The following is a 20581-nucleotide window of genomic DNA, read 5'->3' as shown; positions in this document are numbered from 1 at the left end:
AGAAGCCTTGTCAGCAAATGGTGGATTCTGCATTCATACAGAGGCATTCAGAAAATGCATCATTTCATCATAATATTGTAAACGTCACAGGAGACTAGAGATTGGATCTTTTCTCCTTAACCCTGCCTCCCCTCTCCAGGAGGTATGGGGAAGAAGAGGTGAAAGCTTGCTAGCTTCAGCTAAGGAATGGGGAGGGTGAAATTACTGGAAGTGGGGAACTTAAACTTTCAGTGCTATCTGTATTGGACCTTTTCATTAGCACTAACATTATGTCTTGAAAAATAGAACGATTGACTTTAATAGCGCAAACAAAAGGTAGGAATCACATGCTCTTTTTAGTGGACACTATGTCAAAGGAAGGCCATCTTTAGCTGAAACTAGTGCTTTTGTGTTTCTTCTCAGAGCTTGTGAACTCTTACTCAGTGAAGGGGAAAAAGTAATTCAAACAGTTGGGGTTTGTCCTCTGTTTACATGGTGTTTGAATGCAAAAAAATCTAGTTCTCATTTGCCCAACCTGTGTTGACCAGAATTTGGCTCCTTTTCTGCCAGGAAACAGCAATACAATTTGAGACAAAATACTTTTAAATAAAAATGTACTAACACAGGGCTTGGCTACACTCGAAATTTCGCTCCCGTGGCAGCGCTTTGAAGTGTGAGTGTGGTCGCAGTGCCAGCACTCGGAAAGAGCTCTCCCAGCGCCGCACGTACTCCACCTCCTCATGGGGATTAGCTTGCAGCGCTGGGAGCCGTGCTCCCAGCGCTGCGGCACTGCTTACACTGGTGCTTTACAGCGCTGTATCTTGCAGTGCTCCAGGGGGTGTTTTTTTCACACCCCTGAGCGAGAAAGTTGCAGCACTGTAAAGTGCCAGTGTACCCAAGGCCTCAGATTCGTTTATTGCTCTTACTAATTCTCCATTTTCTCCTGTCATTTCTCATATTCATGTTGTTTTTAATCTCCATATTACCTTTTTTCCACCTTTTTGTCCTAATTTTCTCAGCTCTTCCTCTGTAATTGCTTTCCCCAGTCTCTGTCCATCGCTCTCTTTTCATGTCCTCATTCTGTATGTTAAGCTGCCTGTGCTTTGGGGCAGATCTTGCTTCAGAGCGTGAGTTCTTCTAACCAGCAGCAATGATTGCTCAGGAGTGTGTTCCAAAAGCAAAGGGGTTGTTTTAAGTGTTGATTTGTGGGACTTCATTACCTTCTCAATGAAGCATCTGCCTTTTAAATCCCTGGGCCAAAACTGCTGTGACAGTAGCACAAATCTAGAAAGAGAAGAGAGGCAACCTAAGAAGAAAAGAGAATAGTGCTATGTCTTGTTGGAGAAATATGCCGGAATATCATATTGATTTAATACCAGCGTTGTTTGAGCTCTGCTTTTTAAACAGATTTTTGTTTTGGCTGAGCTTCACATTAAAATCCACATGCTATATTTTTGAATGAACCTCTGCTTAATAAAATTGTAGACAAGATAATTGCATGTACATATCACTACCAATATGATTTGATGTAGATATATGTGAGTGGGTAAATATAGACAGACATAGAATGTAGTGCGTTGCAGTTTTTGGTTTTAATTATGCTGTTTTTTTTCCCCAGCTTTGTAGCTGCAATGTCAGACGTGCTTGTATTATGTGGTAGCTAATACTGTTCAAGTGAGAGTAGCCTAGTAGTCTGATACGCAATGAAAAGGTCTGTTGAATGTGTAATCCACTGTTTGGCGCTCTTGTCTTTTCAAATCTTTTTCAAAAGTGATTCACTCTTTTTTGTTAAGCTCTCAAACAAACTTGCTATTTATTTCAGGAGTGAGTCTGTCATCACTATGGTATACTCTTGGAGTTCTTGGGTCTCAGGTTTGGAGCCCTGTTGTGGAAAACAATCTGTTCAGTTTCCATGTAATTGTTCTCGGTAATAGCTTTTGAACTCTTTGGGCACAGTGTAAAATAGATCAGTGCTTTTACAAGTGATATAGGGTTTTTCTGTTTGAGTAACTAAGTGGCAATATCAGGAATTATTAGCAGTAAGTCTGAGAGGGGTTTCTTAATGGACAAGCTTCAGTACAGTGCAGAAGATGGACATTTCTCCACTCCTTTATTGGAGTTGTTCTTTTCACAAACTACAGATGTCTGAAGATCCCCCTTCTTCCAACTCCCTGAGTTTGTGAAAGTGTTGTGGCTGTTAATTTCTGAAGGAGCAGCAGCATGTAGCTAGGATTCTTATTGGTAGATAACTTTTATTCATTGTAGAAATTGTAGCTGAATAATGCAAGATACTTCCTCACTCGTCACTTGGGACTTGCCCTGCAGTACTTTGTCTGCTTCTTTTTCCTTGGATCAAAAAGAGAGTTACAAAATTGGATCAGTACTTTGTATAACACTGGTGATCAGCATGGGTAGACCACAAAGCCATGCCAGAGGACGGATAGGGGAAGAGAGTCGTTATATTTTGCTAAATTTTTTTACATAAGTGGAAAGATGACTGATGGTTTTGGACCTGCTCTGTAATTTATGAATACTGTATGTTGACCTAGTTTTTGGGATGGTTACTGTTCAATGTATTCGTCTGGTTTAATTGAGGGCTCTACAGAAGAACAAGTAGGGTAGAAAAAAGAGGCGCAAGATAAGATGTTTTTATACAAACACTAGAAGGTTAAGACTCAAAGCCCAACTGTTAACTGAAGATTTTACTTTCTTCCCAGCCAATGTGCAAAACTAGTTTTGTCCAAAAGGCTAAAGCCTGAGAATGTAGATGAATAAAGGGTCTCTGGCAGTTTAAAAAGGGTCTGTCTCTCTCTCTCTAGCTCTCTCCTAAGAGAGGTTGAGGGCTTACTCGGGGGGAGCCTGATTAATACGTCAGCCCCTTGAAGGGTGTCTGGAAAAAGTTAGGTTTGCCAACGCTAGCATCAGGCCATGGGGAGCATTTAGTTAAGATAGATGTGTGTTGGACCAGTGGTTCTCAACCTATTTATCATTGTGGTTGAGAACCACAGTGTCTCCCACTACAACTCCCCCACAAACTCCTATGCTCAGAGCCCTCTGCCCAGAGACCCCTTCACAGAATGGGGCCAGGAGTGGAGGGCTGGGCAGGGGGAAAGGAACCCCAGCCCTGGAAACTGCTAGGACCCAGATCCCAACTATGCAGGGCCAGGGGGCAGCCAGGACCCTGACTCAGGACCATGCTGTGTGAGGCCAGGTGGCAGCTGGCTGCCTGGACCCCGAGCCGGGAGCCTGCTGCCCAGAGCTAGCAGCAGCCCGCCACCCAGAGTCCCTGGCCTTTAGCACACAGTTGAGCTGGGCTGCAGCTGTGTGCTAATTGAGCTGTGGGTTGAGGAGCACTGGTGTAGACTATTTGTTTAAAATTATTTTGTTTTCATGCTTTGTTCCTGCTGTTAAAATAAAGAATACTTTGATTTTAAGGATGCTGCCTGTCTGTTGTATCTGACTGGTCGGAGACTCTGGGAGGGAAGAACTACAGGTGCTAGAACTCAGTAGGAACTGCTTGGTAAGCACTATTGATAAACAAGTACTGTAGGGCATAGTCTGAGAGTGGGGAAGAACTGTGGAATTCCATTCCAAGAGAGGCATGAGAACTGACAACTGAGGGGGTGCCCTCAGAGACCTCAAAGTGGCAGTAAGTTCTGTAACTGTGACAATGATGCTTTATTACTGTATTTAATCTTTTAATACAGAACTGGATTGCAGATATTACACAGAAACCTTTTGTTCTCAGCGCTGTAACATTTCAATTACAGTAATGGAAGATAAGTTTTGGTGCATCTAGATGTAAAAGACTTCAGGTGACTGAGCAAAAAGGGATCTAGAGAAAGGTGGAAGACTGAAGGCTGCTGAACAGAAGAGGAGGTAAGAGGGAGAATCCACACACTTCAAGCTTCCTTTTTTGGTAAAAGGAATGGGGAAGTCAGTGAAATGTGTGCCATGAGCTCTGGATGAGGTTAAGACATGTTACCCAGTGCAGGGATCATAAATGGCAATAAAAATAACATCCTAAGAGATCAATCGGCCAGTAGCCTGTGGTATCCCAATATAGGTCAGCTTTCAGTTCCTGTTAGGAAATTGTAACTTGGTAATTAAATACAAATAAATAAAAATTAGTTCAGGATTGCAGTTGGAATTAATGGCTAGCTAGCATAGTGATATATTGAGTATATCATTACATAAGAACATAGCAGCTATAGCTACTTTTAGCAAAGTATTATGTGGAAACTAACTAGAATGGACAAAGCTTTTGTTTATTTTGTAGTAACTGGCATTAAATGTAAATTAGAAACAAACAAAAAAACCCAACCTTAAATTCAAATACAGTAGTTAAAATCCTTCCATAGTTCTGCAGAAGCTGTGCTCCAGTGCTTGAAAAACTAGAATATCAGTCAAACCTCCAAGGAATTATCTAGCCCTTAGATAACAAAGGTTCTGTTAATTGGGGTTCAGATAATCAAGGTTTGACTATTCCCTATGGCCTGGTACTCAATCCATACCGACTACTAAAGGATGAACATAGCATTAGTTTTCTGAAATAAGCAAAAGTCTTTTTTTTTCTTATTTCTTATTTTGTTTTTGATTTAATTCAAGTAATATAGTCTACATTTTCAGGGAGTGTCTTCATATTCATAACAGTAAAAAAAAAATGTAAAGTCTGTTTTTTAAACTTTTTTAAATAAGAATTAGTGGGGTGCATATTGTGGACCTAGTATTTGAACAAGGGCATCTTAATTATCTACCAAAACCTGGCCTTTGGGTACTCAATTGTCATATAAAATTTACATGCCTAATTTGATTGTCTGTATTTGGGGAATAAATACCCGTGTTAAGAAATTGGGTTCCCCTTGTTTATATTATCCAATGTATTTTTGATCTGCTGAAAAAACACCTTGTAAAATTAAAATCTGCTTCTTTCATTTAAAAAAATTGGATAGTGTGGTATGTGTCTGCCCATTTATTAGGTTGGTGCTGCCAGTCAGTGTTTCCTTGCAATGATGTCTTCTTAGAGATGACCTAAATTCGCATCAGAGACTAATTTACAAAAAACATTTTGACGTAATTGTGTACATTGTCAGGTATTGGTCCATTCCAACTACACCTCTACCACGATATAACATAGGGTCTCATACAGTGTGGTAAAGTAGCGCTCCGGCAGATCAGCACATCAGCTCCAAGCTTCAGTGCTCCACTTCCCTCTGCCAGTGAGTGCAGGGAGGTTGGGGAAAGGACGCCCTCCGTGCTCATTTGCGGCAGGAAGCAGAGTGGTGGGAAATGGAGCACCATGACTGGGAGCTGCTGGAGTGGAGCAGGCTGGGGCCGGGCTGCTCCGCTTCTGCCGGTGAGTGCGGGACCTTTCCCCAATCTCCCTGCCCCTCAAGCGACATGGCTGGGGGTGGGGCAAGGAAGGTGGAGTGGGTTGGGGCTATGGCACTCCGCTTCCTGCTGCAGGTGAGTACAGGGGGGCATGCTTTCCCCAACCTCCCTGCACTCACCGATGGCGGGAAGTGGAGTGTCGCAGCTGGGAGTGGAGCGGGCTGGGGCTGGACTGCTCCACTTCCTGGTGCTGCCAGTGAGTGCCTGTTAGGGGGCGGGGGTGTGTGGATAGGGGTAAGGGCAGTCAGGGGACAGGAAGCAGGGGGTTGGGTAGGGGGTGGGGTGTTGGGGGTGGTTAGGGACGGGGGTCTCTGGAGGGGGCGGTCAGGGGACAAGGAACAGGGGGGGCCAAAGCAAGTTCGATATAACGCGGTCTCACCTATAGCCCAGTAAGATTTTTTTTGGCTATGGAGGACGGTGTTATATCAGGGTAGAGGTGTACAAGAGTTTCTTGCCTAGTAGAAACAGAGGACCTTTCATGGATGGCTCTAGAGTATTAAATTACAGATAATGATTTTTGCAAGTCAGGGATCAAATGCAATACATACAAAATATTCTTCAGAAAACTTATCATGAAGAGTTTGACATTTGTACAGTTTGGAAGACTTTATTTTTAGATATTTTAATATCATGCTGGGGTTGTCAAGAAATCTTATTTTACAAATCTAGTTATATGCAAATTTAATTTGGGAAGTAATTAATGCTCAGGATAGTGCTGAGTAAATAGTTGGGTTCCCTTGATCATTTTTCGTGATGATTTCTTTTGACTGTGTTAATTGCAGAGACTGCCCTAGTCGTCTTGGTTGTTTGGTTTCCTCCTAGATTGGATAAAGGTCAGGCTGATTCTATTTAGGTTGATCAGAGGCCTGTGATAACATTTTCCACAGTATCTTGTCTTACCTGCAAACCTTGACTGGGGTAGATGAAATCAGTTTTCTTTAGTCCATTCTTTTGCCTTAGAAAGATCCCACTAGTTGATATTGAGGAGTTGTTTTTCTGTCCCAAAGTCTAATGCAGGATTCCAAGAGTTGTGTGTTTGTCACTCTGTCCCCCCGAGAAGTTTCTTCTGTGTTGCATCTAAGAGATTTTATAATTTATGGGTGCTTTTGGCTCCCAGGTTCTCTGATGGCAATAAGCAATTTTTTTTTTTCAATTATATCTGATAAGGTGATTTGTGTTTCTGGGCCTTTCAGTGGTCATCCATACCTTTTGTGACCAGCTTGAATGGGACTACCTTGGTGACAACTTGAGGACTGGTTCTGAGTTTGGCTGCTTTCCTTCTTGAGCGTTTTAGATTTGTGGAATCTGCTGTACAGTTCTCTGAATACTGACTTATTTCTTTGGATGCATATCAAGGTGAGTTGACTTGGCCTTCTTATAGTTTGAGGACTGCACAGGCATAAGTTGTCCTTCTTTATGGCTATGCCTGTCACTTATTTCTAGAGATATAGTGCTGGAGGTTTTAAGGAAGAGGTTTTCTGCTCTGGAATATGATTTCATTCATAGTGAGCTAGTACCAGAGAACTCTTATCTCTCATGGGGGACTAGTACAAGGTTTCTCCATTTACCCTGGTTTTTACTAATGTGGTACATGTGTGGTGGTGGTGAAAAGTATTTTTAGCTTTTTGTGTGATGCGGTTTTTCTAATGTTACCCACATTAAAAATATGTAGTACTCCAACCCCGGGGCTTTGTAGGCTTGTTGCTTTTTTAAAGTGTTTTACTTATGAAGGAGAATGCAGAATTATTGAGTAATACAAAGGCATATTCTGAAGTCAACCTGGATTGAGTATTGTGTGAGTCTGTCATTTTAAAAATATACATTTAAATTTCTATGTAGTTGAAAAAGTAGTCAAAGTCTGTAACCATCTCTGACATTCTATACTTTGGGGGGACCATCTTGTAACCCCCATTTTCCTCATTTTTATATAACTGTGATATTACATATAAAGCATGCCTTGTAAGGTATCAGGGGAAAGGTTATGAGCTGCTGAAAGTAATTTCTCTCTTCTTATATGTATATCACTAATTCATATGAAGTTATGAGAATTATGTTGTATGGATGTCACTAAAACATCCTGTAAGTTGGGGAATCAGCCAGATACTAGCGTTCCAGAGGCAACAACAAGGAAAGTAAGCAACATCCAGGAGGGATGTCAAACAACCCATCAACAGACATTGTCTTGCAACGGGGGCACAGCCTTGCCTGGAAACTCAGCAGTGCCCCCCCAGGCATGCCTGGACATGCTGTGTTCTACAAGCACATGGACTAGGGGTATAAAACTGAACACAAGGGGCCCAGGCTTCACCTTTCTGCTGCCCCCACCTATGCTACGAGCGACAGCAAAGACACTCTGAAGACTTCAACTGAGGGGACTGGCCCAGATTTCAAGGGTGAAATTTGTGTACTATGAACTGCATTATCCAGTGGGGTGAGAAAAACTACTTAGTCTAGTTGTTGCCCAGCCTAATAGGGTTGAGAGTTTAGACTGTGGGCTTATATTTTATTTCTTTTGGTAAATAACTCTAACTTTTTGCCTAACAGTTATAGTCACTTAAAATCTATCTTCTGTAGTGAATAAATTTTTTTTTACTGTTTGTCTTTACCAGTGAGTTTGTATGACGTATGTGACAGATCTGCTCAGGTTTTGCAAAGGCTGGCGAATATCCACTTTCCATTCATGAAGTGGTGAACCAATTAATAAATTTGCACTGTCCGTCTTGAGCAGTGCAAGATGGTATAATCCTGAGGTACAGTGCTGGGAGCTGGGGGGATCTGACTCTGGTGCATTTCTCTGTGTGATTCATGAGTGGCTCTGGAGCATTCATGCAGTCTAGCCGGGTGCAGTATCTCCACATGCGGTTGTGCTGAGTGATAACAGTGGCAGGAGGGGTTTGCTACTTGTCACTAGAAAGGCATTGTGATAGACAGCCCAGGCTGGAGAGAGTTTGGGGGCACAGGAGTCTCACGGTCCCAGGTTGCACCCCGGGGATCCTGTTACACCCTCACTACTCAGATATTTTTCTTGCCGCCATCTAAACTAGATCTGCTAGCTCAAGAAATGGAACTATATCCCTTAGAACAGTTCCTTGTTCAGCTTTCGTCAGTCTAGGGATCTCTTCAAATAGGTCCAGGTGCATTAGTGCTGCATAGCACTGGGAGGTGAAGTTGTTCTCACTTGGAAGTCTTTGAGTGACAGGTACGCTAATAGAAGGACTTATAAGAGAAACCACCACTTCATCTTCCAATCTGGTAGCAGCACTAGAAAAGTGGCTGGGCTGCTGTGAAATGTGATTCCTCATTGAAGGAAGTTGAAATACAAGCTTCACTTCAAAATAATTTGTTCAGTTTCTTGACGCTAGAGCTCAAGTTAGTGGAGATTGGGAGTGGGAAGATAAGGTTACAGGAGGCCAGGTTAAACTGCTGCTTCTCTATGCTGTACCCTATGATTCTGGTTGTTCCTTCCGGTAACTTTTGATGATCTGCTTTCTATTACAAAAGATACACTTTTAATCTCAGTTTAGTTTTACAATCAATATTGCCAAAAGTATACAGGAAAGGGGTTACTCATACTTTATCATGCTGCTTCTATCAAATTCTGTTAATTATGAAACAATACTTTTACATGTATTCCCTTATGTTGTTTTGGATAACATGAAATTTCAAATTATGCAGCACAGTCCAATATCAAGTCATGCTGGGGAATCCAGAGTAGGCTGTAGTGGTTGAAGACACAAACCTTTGGCCCTGTTCCTTGCAGTGCAACTGAGGTGTACATCTTATAGTGGCTTATTGCTATAATGGACCAAGTAGAAGTTGGGTTCATAACGTTCCACAAACTGAGCTTCCTTTGTGATCAGATACAAGCAGGATTTTCTCTCCACCTGGCATTGGTTATGTTCTGGCATGTTAGTTGTTTTTTCATTCCCAGTGATGAAGTAATATTTAGAGTCCAGAAGCCTCATTCAGTTCTAACTGTGATTTGTGCTCTATTTTTAATTGTAGTACAGAGGGCTGCAAAGTAGTTGGCAGCTTCTCCTATGTGTAGTTCTGCTCTGTAATTTACTGACAGAATACTGAGGAGGAGAGTAAGGGAGCAATCTACAAGCTATCTGCCAAAAACTCTTTAGGGCAGTGAGGGTCTCTCTATTACATACTTGTGCAGTGTTCAGTACAACAGAACTCTGATGCCTAATTGGGAGTGTTAATGTAATGTAAGTAATAATGGCAACACTGATTTAATCAAAAATAATCCTTCTTCAGAAAAACCACATGGAAAAGTAGTTTAAAACTACTTCATATTAGAAGAGTGAGAAATGTAGATAAGCAGTAGGTCTGCTTAGCATTTTCTCTTACCCTTACTTGCTTTAATTTTGTTTCTTATTTCACTAGTCCTGAATACTGTATTTAAATAGCCAGGGTGACAGACCAGTACCATGTAGTACTATTTTTTGTTTTTTCTAAGAAACAGTGACAATTCCACTTGAAACATGCTACTTTGGATTTGTTGTAGCATTTACTGAGTATTTCTCTGTCCTGAGGGATATAAACAATATTTTTGGTGTTCTGAGGCTTTTTAAATAAAGTGCTTAAGCCCAGGAGGGTAAATCAGAAAAAAATAAATTAGGTTAAATCTCTGAAGAGTAACCTACAGTAAGTTACATACATTGGCTTTATAATCTATACCCTGTATATATTTTAACTTACAGCATAATTTAAGTGATGGAAATTAGCAGTGGAAAATAGTGGCAGCAAATAGCAATTATACATTAATTAGTCCTCTGTAAGAAGATAGCACACTATATTTTTGAAAATTGGCTGGTGGGAGAAAGAGAATAAGCAAGTTTTCAAGGGGTGTATCAGAACAGAAATAGGTCTTGAGGCTGAATAACTTTATGTGGATAAACGGTTGGCAGTATATATTAGGCTATGCCCACCACTGTGGTAGGTATGGCTCATCTCCTAAGGCTTAATACTGAATTTGCTTTCTGGTTTTGGTTTAAAGGCAGAGCTTTAACGCTTTTTCTGGTTTTTAAAAAAAATGTAATTTCTTATTTTTAAATATATGACAATGCAGTCTTAGAACCAGTTTTGCAAGTGTCTGTCTTATTTTTTTTTAAATAAATTGTGCTTTTATTTTTCTGGTGGGAAAATACTACTGTTGGGTAACTAATAAATGAATTCTGCAAGGAACTACCATAGATCAAGGCTGTTCTGCTAAAGAAGAAAAAAAGTTGAAGCAGAGTGGAAACTGCAGTGAATTGTCAGTTAGACTTTTAACAGATAAGTTGACTGTGTTAAACTGATATTTTCCTTTGAAAAGACAAAGCTGAAAAATCTTTGTGGCACAAGAGGAGCAAGTTACTGCATTAGGGAGCCTTACTGAAGAGAGTTACTTAGTTCTGTGAGCAATCAATTTTTTTTCTGTTGTGGTTAATGAGATTTCACTTAATGCTTTCTAATCAAAGAATAATGTGAATTTATAAAAGTTCATCAATGAAAACAAAATGACTGAGGTGGAGACCAAAAAATGACTTTTTAATGGCATTATCAGATAGTGTTAACAGCTGTTACGGTAAAAATTGCATGTATGTGTTTGCACACCCACGATATGAACATTTTTGTGAATAAAAAATGAATAAGAACATAAGAACAGCCATAATGGATCAGACCAATGATCCATCTAGCCCAGTATACTGTCTCCTGACAGAGGCCAATGCAGGTGCTTCAGAGGGAATGAACAGAACAAGCAATCGTCGAGTGATCCAATCCCTATCATCTGCTCCCCGTTTCTGGCAGTCTGAGGTTTAGCGACACCCAGAACATCCCCGACCCTCTTGGCTAATAGCCATTGATGGACCTGTCCTCCAGGAAATTATCTAGTTCATTTTTTTTTTGTTTTGTTTTTTTGTTTTTTTTTTGAACCCTGTTGTAGTTTTGGTCTTCACAACATCCTCTGGCAACAAGTTCCACAGGTTGATTTTGTTGCGTGTAAAGAAGTACTTCCTTTTGTTTGTTTTAAACCTGCAACCTTTTAATTTTATTAGGTAACCCCTGGTTCTTGTGTTATGTGAAGCAGTAAATAACACTTCCTTATTCATTTTCTCCATACCATTCATGATTTTATAGACCTCTATCTTATCCCCTCTCAGTTGTCTCCTTTTTAAGCTGAACAGTCAGTGGTTTTGATCTCTGCTCATATAGAAGCTGTTTCATACCCTTAATTTTGGTTGCCCTTTTTTTCCAGTTCTAATATATCTTTTTGAGACGGCAACCAGAACTCCGTGGGGTATTCAAGGTGTGGTATACCATGGATTTATATATTGGCACATTATGATATTTTCTGCCTTATTATCCATCCCTTTCCTAATGGTTCCTAACATTGTTAGTATTTTTTTGTCTGCTGCTGCCCATTGAGGAGATGTTTTCAGAAACTTATCCAGGATAACGCCACGATTTCTTTCTTCAGTGGTCACAGTTAATTTAGATCCCATCATTTTGTATGTATAGTTGGGATTATTTTCCAATGTGCATTAATTTGCATTAACATTGAATTTCATCTGCCATTTTGTTGCCTGGTCACTCAGTTTAGTGAGATCCCTTTGTAACTCTTCAGTCAGCTTTGGACTTAACTATCTTGAGTGATTTTTGTATCGTCTGCAAATTTTGCCACCTGTTTACCCCTTTTTCCAGATCCTTTATGAACAGTACTGAACAGTACTGGTGCCACTACAAATCCTTGGGGGACATCACTGTTTTTACCTCTCTGTATTGTGAAAACTGACCATATATTCCGATCCTTTGTTTCCTGTCTTTTTTAACCAGTTACTGATCCATGAGAGGATCTTCTTATTCTATGACTGATTTAATTTGCTGAAAAGCCTTTGGTGAGGGGGGATGTTCAAGGCTTTCAGAAAGTCCAGGTATACCGTATGCACTGGATTATCCTTGTCCATATATTTTTTGATCCCTTCAAAGAATTCTAATAGATTGGTGAGGCATGATTTCCCTTTACAAAAGCTATGTTGACTCTTCCCCAACAAATTGTGTTAATCTATGTGTCTGATAATTGTGTTCTTTATTATAGTTACAACCATTTGCCGGTATGGAAGTTAGGCTTACTGGCCTGTAATTGCCAGGATCACTTTTGGAGCCTTTTTTAAAAATCGGTGTCACAGTCCCTATCTTCCAGTCATCTGGTGTAGAAGCTGGTTTAAATAATAGGTTACATACAACAGTTAGTAGTTCTGCAATTTCACATTTGAATTTCTTCAGAACTCTTGGGTGAATACTATCTGGTCCTGGTGACATATCTGTTTAATTTATCAACTTTTTCCAAAACGTTCCTCAATATTGAACTTCTCTGAAGTCTTACTTGAGTACTCCTTTAGCACTTCAGTCATTCAGTAGCCCCAGTGATTATTTGGCAGGCTTCCTGCTTCTGATGTACTCACTTTTTTTTTTTTTGGCTGTTACTTAGTCTTTTGCTAGTTGCTCTTCAGATTTTTGTAAAGTTATTTGTTCTATAGAAGTTGCCACTGCCATGCATTGCGTAGATTTTTAGTCTTCATTAGAGTATAAATTCCTTTAGTGGAAGCAACATTACATTTTTTGGCGTTTGTCATATTTGCTTTTTCTTGAGGTACTGGCTACTGTATATTATTAGAAAACAGCAAGAACTAAAAAGGGGAGGGATAGCTCAGTGATTTGAGCATTGGCCTGTTAAACCCAGGGTTGTGAGCTCAATCCTTGAGGGGGCCACTTAGGGATCTGGGACAAAAATCTGTCAGGGACAGTACTTGGTCTTGCTGTGAAGGCAGGGGATTGGACTTGATGACCTTTCAGTGCTCTTCTTGCTCTATGAGATAGGTATAGCTCCATATTAAAAAATTTACCATGTAACGAATATGATCTTAAATGTAGCACATAGTTGCAATGGAAATGTAGCTAGCAAAATATTTGAAGAGGGAATGAGAGAGTAAAATTGCTGGTAGAATGAAGAGTGATTATTGGAAATTACAGAACAGGTAAAGGGAAAACTCCATGAAGACTGTTACAAGAGTAATAACCGGATTCAGAGTCAGAGCACAGTTTATGCATACAAACAGGACTGCACTACAGAGGCATTTGATAAGAATAATTCTTGTAGACGGCTAAAGGAAAGAAAAAGGCCTCATTTCCTACAGAAGTCTGAGTTAAGGATATGTCCTCTGCTGTTTGTTTGAAAGAGAAGCCATCACAGTTTGAGTGCTTGCTTGGGAATGATTGGGTTTGATTAGGAAGGCAAACCTTTCCCTCTGAAAATGTGTGTGATTGTTGAAACATAGTTTGACTATAAAATTCCTCTGTTTCACATTACTATAATTGACTATTATCTCCAAATTTTGTTGAAATAACTCTTCATAGGACAGTTGAATTTTGTATTTGACCTTTTAGTAAAATATTTAATTTGTACAGAAGAAACAATTTTTTTTTCCATTTCTTTCATTTCCTCTGACTGAAACACCATGGTTCTCACAAACTTCAGACTGTGTGCGAATACAAACACACATTCTGATAACAGCTCTGACACAGACTACAAACTTCCAATTGCTCCCACAAACAGCCACACACTTACTCCTTTAACCAGACAAGTGACTCTGTCTGAGTGCATATAATAATACTTAAAACTAAGTGCCTTACCAATATTAAGCTTCACAACATCCTCTGAGCTAGATAAACTTTATTAATAACAGAGCTCTCTCAAAGCCTTAAAGGGTAATGCAACCACTATGATGTAATTTTTGACCTCCGTGCATTCAGTTCCCTGAAAGTTTTCCTGTTCCTTTAAGCTTTAATTGTGTGTAAAGTAATAGCAAAACCAATATTTTTAACTGTATTTTTAATTTTTTCCAGCTACCTTAGTTTTGGGTGACTAATGATGTGTTGGCTTGTTTCCACCTGTCTCTTAAAATCTTAGGAGGGAACCTGATACCCATTTTGCAGTTAGGCAAATTGAGGTGCAAAAGATAGGCAGCATTCTTGAATATCACAAGGAATTGGTAGCAGAGTTGGAAATAGGACCCAAGTTTCCTGGTTCCCATTTGTCTGCTATAACTACCAGACCTCATTTACTCCCTATATGTAATATTCTTGCTAGTCACAGATTACTACTATATTAATTAAAAGAGAAATTTGGGCTTGACAAGCAAGATAACTTTTTGCTGCTCAGGTGTTCACAGTCAATTTTATTTTCTTAGTGAGATCTTGCTGTTCATTACGTGTAGTGACTGTGAATATGTTCTTCATTAAAATTCTTGTGCAAGAGACCAAATAAACCTCTTTGGTTTGTGACCACTCAAGCAGTCCCGGCAGATGCCACTATCAAAATGGCAAGACACTAATGTGATCCTAGTGGAGGTGGTTTTAATATGAACATTTTTCCATTTTATTTTTGTGTTAACTAGTGGGAGCACAGTTTTCGTCTTGAAGAAAATCCTGGGAGAGGAATGGACCATATTCTCATGAAGTTAATACCTGTGATCCAGGAATGTTATAGAGGTCAGTGACTGGGACGGGGAAGGGAAGCTGTGTATGTTTAAAAAGCTTTTGCTAGAATTGCTTTGGATTTGTAATTGCCACAAGCTGTTGTTTGACTGGTTTTGCATGCAGCCTGGAGCTCTGAGGACTTTGTCTGTCTAGAGAGAAGGGAAAAGTGTATCAACTTCAAACACAGAAGATCTAAAACTGGCGTACCAAAACACTTAAGTAAGGTTATGGTGCTAATTTAGTCCTACAAAAGCATAAGAAATGAATAGTTAAGTCTGCAGTGATTCACTTAACATATTACACTGCGTTTAAACTTATACATGCTCAAAGCCAGTGATCCAGGGCTGTTGGGTTAGACTCTGAAGTTCTTAATTGATTGGCAGCAATGCTAATGGAATACCCTGTGGACACGTGGTATTGTTTTATCAGCCTATCAAGTTGTACTCCTAATTTTGAGAAGTTTCTTCTGCTCCTGTCTATAATAATCTATATATAAAGAAAAGAGAAGACAAGGAATGCCTATACTGTGGGAATCTCAATATGACTTTGATATATCTTCTCTTTGACTTAAGGAGCTTGGTTTTTATTTAGAATCATTTAAACGTAGGGCTGGAAGGGATTTCGAGGTCATCTGGTCTATCCACCCACGCTGAGACAGGACAGGTGTTTGTTTAACTTGCACTTAAAAACCTCCAATGACAGGGACTCAGCAACCTCCCTAGGTAATCTATTCCGTAGTTTATCCTTACAGTTAGAAAGTTTTTTTCCCTAATATCTAACCTAAATCTCCCTTGCTGTAAATTAAGCCCATTACTTCTTGTCAGAGGACACACAGAACAATTGATCATAGTCCTCTCCATAGTAACGCTTTAGAGGGCTGAAGACTCTTTTCATATCTCATCTCTAGACTAAACATGCCCAGTTCTTTCAACCTTTCCTCATACACCATATTTTCTAAGGGTATATCTACACAGCAAAAAGAAAAACCCACAGTAGCAAGTCTCAGAGCCCAGGTCAACTGACTTGGGCTCATGCTGCAGGTCTAAAAAGGGTAGTGTAGACGCTTGGGCTGGAGTCTGGGCTCTGAAACCTGTCAAGGGGTGAGGGGTTTGGAGCTGAGCTCAAACATCTATACTGCTATTTTTAGCTCTATGATGTGAGACGAAATCAGTTAACCCAGGCTGAAACTCACTGCTGCAGGTCTTTTTGGTGTTTATGTATCCCAAACCTCTTGTCTCTCTCCTATGGAGTCTCTCTAATTTGTTCATATCTATCATGCAGTGTGGTGCCCAAAACTGGACATTGTACTTCAGCTGAGGTCTCTCCAATTCTGAGTAGAGCAAAACAATAACCTCCTATGTGTTATGTACGACATTCCTGTTAACATACCCCAGAATGACGTTGCCTTTTTCTCAACATCACACTGATTGATACTCAGTTAGTGATCCACTGATCCTTTTTTGTTGTACTGCTGGCTAGCCAGTTATTCTCCATTTTATTTTTGTATATTTGATTTTTCCTTAAGTATTGTCTTTGTATTTGTCTTTACTGAATTTCACCTTGATTTCAGACCAATTCTCCAGTTTGTCATGGTCATTTTTTAAATTTTAAAGGGCTTGCAGCCGCTCCTAGGTTGGTATTATCTGCAGGTTTTATAAGTATGCTGTCTACTCCAGCATCCAAGTCGTTAATGTAAAGGTCCCATTGGATTAGTTTCCACTGGAATTTTGTGTGTAGGTCTCAATTTCTTTGAATTCGTTGTAATATTGCTAGACCTTTAATGTGGATTTTTCTTATTATTCACATAGTCCTAGTACAGGGGTCGGCAACCTATGGGACGCGTGCTAAAGATGGCACGCGAGCCAATTTTTAATGGCACGCGGCTGCCTGCTGGGACTCCGCGTGTCATTAAAAATCCTGCCGACGCAGCAAGCCATGGGGTCCGCAGTCCCGGGCTGGAGTGCCGGCCTGAGTGCAGCAAGCCACCTCCCTGGCCTTCCTCTACAGCGATGTTGCCGCGCGCGCAGCGCTCTGGGGGCTGGAGCTAGGCGCTCCCACAGGGCAGTGTTTGGCTCTGTGGGGAGGGAAAGATTCTCCCTGCTCATCCGGAGCCCTGCTGCCATGCGCACAGCGCTCTGAGGGGTGGGGCGGAGCAGGGCTGCGTGCGTGGGGATGGCGATGGCAGGGCTCTGGATGAGTGAGGAGCTTCATGGTAAGGGGGCTGGCTCCGGGGCCGGGGGTGTGTGTGTTAAGGGATGGGGGCAGTCAAGGGACAGGGAGTAGGTTGAGTTGGATGAGGGGGTGGTATACTGGGAGGTGGTTAGGGGCGGGGTTCTCTGGAGGGGGCAGTCAGGGCACAGGGAGGATTAAATGGGGCATGGGAGTCCCGGGGTTTGTTTGTGGGGTGGATAGGGGTCAGGGCAGTCAGGAGACAGGGAGCAAAGAGGGTCCTGGGGAAGCAGTTAGAGTGGGGGGGGGTCTCTGGAGGGGGTGGTCAGGAGACAAGGAGCTGCGGGGGTTGGATGAGTCGGGAGTTGTGGGGGGACTATCAGGAGGTAGGGGTGTGGAGAGGGGTTGGGGCAGGCAGGGAGTGGGAGGGAGGTTGTATGGGTCCTGAGTTCTGGGGATCCTATCAGGGGGTGGGGAGCGGTTAGATAGGCATGGGAGTCCAGGAGGTCTGTCTGGGTGCGGGGGTGTGGATAAGGGTTGGGGCAGTCGGGAGATAAGGGGCAGGGAGGCTTAGATAGCGGATGAGGTCCCAGGACGGGGTAGTCGGGACAAGGAACGGGGGGAGGGTTGGGGATTCTGGGGGGGGGGTAGTCACCCCAGCCCTCTGCCCTGAGCCCTGACACCCCCCCCACATACACACCCCCAGGCCCCTGCCCTGAGCCCTGTACCACCCAGCCCTCTGTTGACTCCTTCACCCCCCCCATGACCCTAGCCCTGACTGGGACCCCCACACATACCCAGCCCCCTACCCTGACACCTGCACCCCACTCACGTGCCCCCAGCCTTCTGCCCTAACTCTTGCACCCCCCACATGCCCAGCCCCCACCACATCCCATGCACCTTGTACATCCCCATCCCTACCCCCACCCCCACCCTGAGCACCAAACGGGAGCCCCTGCATCCTCACTCACATTCCCACCTGCGCCCCTCACACCACATGGGAGCTGCCTAGGTAAGTGCCCCCACACCCAAATCTTCTACCCCAACCCTGAGCCACCTCCTTCATTCTAGCTCCTGGCCAGACCCTTCACCCCCAGCCCTGTGCTCGATCCACTCCAACTCTCAGCTCAGTGCAGAGAGAGGAAGAGAATGGGCCAGAACCAGAGAGAAGGTAGGTACCCACTGTATGTGGGCAGGGCTGGGACCCCAGACCGGCACTGGGCTGAGCAGGTCCGGCAGCCGGGATCCCGGCTGGCAGGAGCCGGAGGATGGAACCCCTGAACGGCAGTGGGCTGAACCCACTGCCAATCGGGGGTCCCGGCCACCAGCCCCACACACCAGCCCCGCTGCTGGTCTGGGATTCTGGCTGCCAGACTCTTCCCATCTGGGGTCCCGGTTGCAGGCCCCACTCAGCCCACTGCCGGCCTAAGTGAACAGAACCCCAGACCAGCAGCGGGCTGAGTGGGTCGGTGGTGTAAGATCAACATTTTAATTTAATTTTAAATGAAGCTTCTTAAACATTGTGCAAACCTTGTTTATTTTACAATACAACGCTAGTTTAGTTATGTAATATATAGACTTGTAGAGAGAGACCTTCTAAAAAACATTAAAATGTATGACCGGCACGCGAAACCTTAAATTAGAGTGGATAAATGAAGACTCGGCACACCACTTCTGAAAGGTTGCCGACCCCTGTTCTAGTGCAAATAGGATAGTTGACATAATGGCATCTTTTAAAAAGCTGAATATTTAGCTAGTGTAATTTACACTTTTGAAATACTAAAGGGGATTTAATGGATTTTTCACCTGATAGATTTTTCTTAGCATGTGAAGCTAAAGAGGAGTTTAAATAAGCATCTAACTCAGTAAAACTTAATTTTGCTCATGTAAATTAAGTATGGCAAAACATACTTGTTGGGAACCTGGTAAATAAAGTAAAGGAAGTGTGTAATAATAATAAAATGTTCCTGGCCAAATAATTGAATTTTTACAGCGTTTATAAAGGACATGCTGAGAGCCACTATGGCAGCAATGTTAAAATAAATGTCACCACTTTTATTGCCCATTGGTTACCTTACTCCAGTCAATGTGTATTAAATGTTACAAATGGACTAAATTAATATTCCTTCAGCACCAGTGTTACTGAATGTTATAGATATCAAATAGTAACTGCCAAGGCTCATAGGTGCCATGTGTGATACACAGATTCTTTGCTGATCAAAAGAAGAAAACCTCTCTTACTACAGAATCCATGTGATATGCCACAGTATGTGACACTCTTCTACCTCACAGAAAAGTGATGTGGCATACTGGAAAAGACCAAACAGCAGGGAAAACCCCCATTAGCCCAAATTTGCAGCTTTACAGGATTACACCAGCACAAAAGAACTGCTTCTGTTAATGGTTGTCTTTTTATGGTACACTTTTTTTTTTTTTTTTTTAAAAAGAGGAGGTATTTATACATTCCCAACATCTTTCCTGAACTGGACTCAGGTGATCAAAGCATAAATTATTTATTTAAAAAAATTAACAAAACATTTTATGTTAGCAAATGCTTTGTTTAAGGTTATGGTGTTGCTTTCATCATGTGTCTTCCCCACTTCCAGCAGTGATTTGTAAGCCTAGAAATATTCCTGTTTGGGCAAAAGCCTTTTGTTTATTGTCTCAGCCAAAAGATTATTCCATTTTGGAAAACAGAATGATAGTTGTGTTTGAGTTACATGAGGATGAAATAAATACTTTCTGCAGTGTTTATAAAAAGGCTAAAATAATTAAAATGAACTTTGTATATGTTGAACTTGCACGTGTGAGGTACTTCTTGCTAATATTCTGAACTGTGGTTTTAATATCTGCGTAGAAAACTCTTCAGAGGCAAATACCAGTGTAGAAAGTGTATTTTTTTTGGTGTTGGAGACTGTATATAATGTGATAGAATCCTTGTTGTTTATGAGGAATTTCAAAATTCTGCACACTTTGATCCCTGCTTGTACAGAATTTAAAAATCCCGTGTGACTTCTAAATTTATTACCTTGTCATATAGGTAAAAGTGTGCTTAAATGCCTTAGGTACCCTTTTTTATTTTTGTAGATGTAACCCTTCTGCCCCTCTGAGTTGGCAGCAACAAGGGCCAGGTTCAGTATCCAGGGGTTCCGTTTCAATAACACAAGGCATAACCGGCTCGAGCCCCCACCCAGTGACCTGGGACACTTACATACCATACCCTCCTGGGCGCCTCTAGGACGGTTAATACTCCTTGATCCGGCGTCGCTTGCCCGGAGATCTGAGTATGCTTAGCGAAATTTTTTAATAAAGGAAGGAATCAATGCGGCATCCCATTGGAGACGACACCACAACAGAGTATATAACATACAACCATAACCACCTATCAAGTACATCTTGGCAATGTCTTTTTCCCCTTAGGGTCTTGAAGTCCTAATCACTCCAACGTCCACAACCCAAACGTCTTCTGGTCGTGCACCCAGATTCAAGAGTCTATCTGCTAAGGTTCCTCCCC

At 41.8% G+C, this 20581-nt stretch overlaps 1 protein-coding gene across 5 annotated transcripts in view; it reads left to right on the top strand.

Annotated features, from left to right (window-relative positions):
- WDFY3 (WD repeat and FYVE domain containing 3) overlaps window positions 1-20581 on the top strand; it is a 320770-nt gene that overhangs the window by 48210 nt on the left and 251979 nt on the right. For all 5 annotated transcript variants that reach the window (XM_032764847.2, XM_075066120.1, XM_032764845.2 and 2 more), the window contains exon 2: window positions 14817-14910. The gene's annotated coding sequence lies outside the window, so the exon portion shown is untranslated. The remainder of the gene's footprint in view (window positions 1-14816; window positions 14911-20581) is intronic.

This window comes from Chelonoidis abingdonii, chromosome 5 (genome assembly GCF_003597395.2).
Source record: "Chelonoidis abingdonii isolate Lonesome George chromosome 5, CheloAbing_2.0, whole genome shotgun sequence".
NCBI classification, from domain to species: domain Eukaryota; kingdom Metazoa; phylum Chordata; order Testudines; family Testudinidae; genus Chelonoidis; species Chelonoidis abingdonii.
Note: the sequence above shows the minus strand (reverse complement) of the source record. Positions and strands in the feature narration are given on the sequence as shown.